This window comes from Sorex fumeus, unplaced genomic scaffold (genome assembly GCF_029834395.1).
Source record: "Sorex fumeus unplaced genomic scaffold, SorFum_2.1 ptg000070l, whole genome shotgun sequence".
Classification (NCBI taxonomy): Eukaryota; Metazoa; Chordata; class Mammalia; order Eulipotyphla; family Soricidae; genus Sorex; species Sorex fumeus.
The window spans coordinates 5,213,004-5,218,200 of NW_026606127.1; the positions used below are offsets into that span (position 1 = coordinate 5,213,004).

The window sequence follows — 5,197 nt, forward strand, 5'->3', positions numbered from 1 at the left end:
GAGGATGAAGAACCTCCGGCTCTGGGCACATCTCTTTGATTCCACTGTTCTTCCTGCATTAACATATGCCTCAGAGACCTGGGCCCTACGCAAACAAGATGAGAATGGTATTCAGGTCTCCCAAGGAAGAATAGAAAGAGTTATGCTTGGAATATCACGTTTCACTCAATTGAGAGAAAGAATCCGGAGTTCTGACATCCATCGCCGATCAAGAATCAGGGACGCTGTCTCATTTACCGAGGTGTCGAAAATCAGATGGGCTGGTCACGTAATGAGATTTAAAGACGACCGCTGGACTAGAGCTGTTACCGACTGGATTCCTCGGGATGTCAAAAGACCGCGTGGCCGCCCAACTTCCAGATGGTCTGACTTCTTCGTCAAGATCATTAACGATCGGTTTGAGGCCCTTCATGTTCCCGGAGCGAACAGATGCCATTGGGCTACACTAGCACGCGCCAGGGACAAATGGAGATGTTACTGGCACCCGCTCAAGCAAATCGAAGACTAACGGGAAGTTAAGTGATTAAGTGATTAAGAATACAACATTCCTTCAAGAGAGTTGAAGCTTGTTAGTTTTAAGTGATTTCTGGGATCAATTCCCTCCAGCCATACATTAAAGGTAGCAAAACACTTTTCACGTTTTTCTGTTCCCAGCCAGTCAACTACCCTTTCCTGAGAAAATCTATTAACTGGTTAGTCTCATGTCAGTCAGAAACTGCTTTCATTTCCCCCCATTTTCAACAAAGTTATTACTGGTACCAAGCAGAGTTGGTTAAATATATGTTCCTGTTAACATATATTTGCACTTGGGATCCATGTGAACACCTTCCACCTGGCTTTTAATGAAGGTGGTCATCCAGTTTGCTTTTCTGGTGGCATTCTGTTTCTCACTATTCCTCTCCACAGGTAATTGATGTGAAAATAACATATTTAGTAAACGGTATGATTAAAAGCTCCAGAAGGAATGCCAGCCCTTTCAGCTTTCTGGGTCTTATATGTAAACTGTACTTTGGAACCTATCTTATTTTCGTATGTTTGTCTTGAATTTCATTTTCAAAAATATTTTAACGTATTTGAAAAAAATCCACCAATTATCCCATGATGATCACCAGATTTCCACTTCGCTACCCTTCCCGGTTTCCTTTCCAACCATCCATCACCACATTAACTCTCCTAGGACCATCTCTTTCTATCACAACCTTCCAGGCTCAAGGTCAATTCGTACTAACTGCTTTGGGAGTGGTGACCTAGGATGCATGTCTTTGTATGGTACCTACCACAATGGAACCACAACGTCATTTATAAAGTTGATTCTTGTGTGAGCTGCAGTTAAAAGCGATGTTTAGAGAAAGCTACAGGCAACAGCGACCATGGAAGACCAAAGACCAGCCCCTCAAGCTAATATAATTTGAGCTCCCGCCACCAGAAATTTCCTGAAAGCTGGCTTGGCTAACTTGGGGAGTTTACAAATTCAAAGACTTACATAGGCAATGGACCGCATTGTTGAAACTCACTAGTAAAGTGTCACCATGATAGCAACTATGAATATTGTTGGGAATAATTGAAATTGTGCAGCTAGGGGTGCTGAAAAGAGGGCTCGAGGACATGGTGTCTTATCTTAGCATCTACCAGGAGCTGATCTTCAGGCTTCATGCGTCAACTGTTCTCTTGGCTTTTTCCTTGTTAAGAGTCATCCTTGAATGACTCTGAGGGAATTGATCACTCATCTGGTAGGTTTATTCCACAGTGTATGTGTTCGCATTCCCCAACCATCATTTATGGATAGACCACCCAAAACTTTTAGTGATGTGTCTCAAATTTGCTTCCTTTCCAAAGGAGGCCATGAGGTGTAAACACAGCCTCTATGGAAGAATTTTTACTTTTCTTCTCATCATCTTAGACTCATCTGCCTTCCTCAGCCTATTCCAAATTTATTATTTTAACCGAAAACTGCAAACCGTGCCATTTCTCCCATTTTTTTCGAGGACACCAGTGATGGGCATACTTGACTGTGCTCTAGTCTTACTCTTGGCTCTGTGGTCAAGTTTCACATCTGGTGGGTCTCTGGGGACCATAAAAGATTGCAAGAATTGAACTGTGTCCTTCTTGCTTGCAGAGCAAATGCACTGTCAGCTTACTCTTCCTCTGACCCTACCCCACTCTTCATCAGGCCCATGCAATTTCTCCTCTTAAGGGCTTTATGCAGTCGAGTTTCCCACATTTGGGGAAATCGCAGGGGTCAGCACATCCCAAGTGCAATGGATGGGCCTCACCCTGGGAAAACCACCTACATGATCATGGTATCTCCCCTGCCCTGGACCATGTTTGTATTTCTTAGAGTCTTGTCTATTCCCCCTTTTTCCTCTATCTAACTTCCCATTCTTTCCCAGCTCCTCCTTCAACACTGAGCCACTCCCAAAATCAACCACAGTTGACAGCATCTCAAAATTCAGAACATTTATTAACAATCAATTAACTATGATGCATCTCTGGACTGATAGCACAGCGGTAGGGCATTTGCCTTGCACACAGCCAACATGGCCGACCCGAGTTCGATGCATCTCTTTAATTTGAAAAAAAAAAATTAGAATAAATAAATGGTGTATGGCATTTCAGTGTTTGCCTAGGGCAACCATCTGGTACCTAAAGTGGAACCTACCATTCCAGCTCTTACATTACGTAGCCATAGTAGAGAGAGATGTCCAACTCTTTTTCCCTCTCAATAAAGAACTGCACTTTCCCCCAAAGAGGTGTGTTTGGCATCGTTCTCACGCTCCTGCTGAGCCTTCCTTTTCATAGCCTCACTCTCTGGTCTCTGCTCTTTGGTGATGGGCTTTGACATGACTGGCTCGGGAACATTGGGCTTTCTCCATGGTTTAGGTTGGAAACGGAAGTCTTGGAGGAGAAAGTGACTCTGACGTTTGGGTGGAGACTGGCGCTTGTTCACACAGACAGGAGGAGCCTCCCGCTGTAGAGAAGTGCCAGCTGCTGTCTTGTAGGGATCAGGTCTAGAAGCTGCAGGCTGATGAGTAGGCCGGCTACTAGGGTTCTGCAAACCTGGTCGAGATAGGTTGGTTGAAATGGACTTAGCAGGATTGGAAGGACCAGTCAAAAATGCAGTGGTTGACGGGGAAAAATTGGCAGCATTTGGCTGAGCTGCATTGGTAGAGCCAGGCTTGGCAGGGTTAGCTGCAGCAGGAAGATGTGTGGCTTCAGATTTTCGTCTCCGAGGAACAGGTTCAGCTTGTGGATTCTCCATGGTAAGAAACGGCAAAGGTACCAATTTGACCTTCCCAGGAGGTGGCAGCTCAGACTGGGATGGAGATGAGCGTTTATCAGCACTGCTACTTGGTTTCTGTGCTTTGACCTGAGTTTTCTCAAGGCCTTTTCCATCCCGTGTAGCACCTAGCCATGGCTTGACAGCTGAGGATGGCTTGACATCTTTGGGGTTCTTTGAGCTACTCAGCACCTCGGAGGAAAAGATTCCAAGTTTTGGATCACTCTTCCCCAGAGCATGAAACATTTGGACAGAATCCAGCATGTGTATGCCTAGGTAGCGGCGGGGTTATTTAACTGCCTCTTGGCAAAACTCAGGTTGAGTTTCCTTGCATTTCATCTTGCCAATGGTGGACTTTTCTTCTGCCTTGACCTTGTTCCCTAGCTGCTTACACTCATTAACTTTCTTAGAGTTTTCTCTGGTGTTTTTTATCTTCTCCTGCCCATGGCTCTTTGTCTTGCTGATCCTGCTGGAGGCAGATTTGTGAGATTTGCTGTTAGTTTTGGCTGTGGTCACAGGACACCTCTCACTGACTGCAGCATTACAAACAATCCCTGCTCCCCTCAGCAAGCATTCTCAGACTTTTGGCTGGATTTTGGCCTTGGGTTATCCCTCAAGAGGTTCAGAAGCCTCCTTTTTGTTCTTCCCTTTTGCATGGGAGGTCCGCTTAGTGCCACTTGAATTTTCTTGCACCTGTTTCAGAGTGATGGTGTCAGTGGTGTTCATTACCTGCAGATCTTTGCATGATCTAGGTCTACTGGGATCTGGTAGGTCTCCAGAGGTTTTGAAAGCCCACTTTTCATCTGATCAAAATTCTTACCTTTTTGATCCTGAGTTGGAGTTGGTGTCAGCGCCAGGTTACTTTGGGCTGGAGATATTATGGGAACTTCCCCAAGATCAGGTGAGTACCTGTTACTTATGGTTCACATACAACTTAATCTTGTTGATGCATTGACGGTTACCCTGATTTTTGATCCATTTCAAAAATCATTACTTGAGTTTTTCCCAAGAAATATTTTTGGAAGGAAAACTTTATTTAAATTCTGTGTCTTAAGTTGTTTATCAACAATGTAGTTACTCATAACTCTAAGAATAATAATGCATACACGAATATAATTTTTCTATTGCATGTGATTTACATAGGAGGAAGTGTAAAGAAAACATCATGAAAAATATGTATCACAGAACTGAAAAAGAATTATGTAGATATTAATGAAATCTGGGCTCTGTAGCAAGCAGCATAGTACAGTATGTTATGGAGAACCGACCCAAGAGTAAGCCTTGAATAACAGTGGATGGCATCCCAAACAAAACCAAATAAAACAGTACAATAAGGTTATTACTAAATTGTTCCACATATACAATATGAAGACTCTATTTTATTTTAGTAAAAACTGCTAGCCAAAAAATGGAATAGAAGGTGATTTTTGAGTGACACTTTACAAGTCCATTAAAGAGAAAGGATTTATCAGTAACTACATAACAAAAAGAAAATAGGAATAAACGTGATTGTATTTCATAGAGATGAAATGTTTTAAATGAGTAAAACACAGAAAGAAACTTCGAAATTACAAAAAATTATACTCATCAGTACCTTTGAATATTAACCAGCAAACAACATGTGTTAAACATAGCAGAGGATTTCACTTGATCACACAAGAAACAGAAAAGACCATTTAAAAAGTGATCACAAAATAATGCAAATTTACTTTCAACGCCTATATTAGAATTATCTTTATCAAACAGGAAAACTTTCTTCTCAATGTTTAATAAATGAGCACCAAAATCCCATAAAATATCTTTATGTAGGAAAACTCAGAATTCACAAATATGACAAAAATGTGTAATTAGTCATGTGAGACTTGATTTTTCTATTTCCTTTTAGGATCTAAAAACAAAACTTGACTATTATCAAAGTAC

The 5,197-nt window shown here is 42.0% G+C and overlaps 1 pseudogene; it reads right to left on the reverse strand.

Moving 5' to 3' along the window:
- Positions 1 to 2,202: 2,202 nt before the first annotated feature.
- Positions 2,203 to 2,313, reverse strand: LOC130036971 (uncharacterized; annotated as a pseudogene).
- Between the last annotated feature and the right edge of the window lie 2,884 nt (positions 2,314 to 5,197).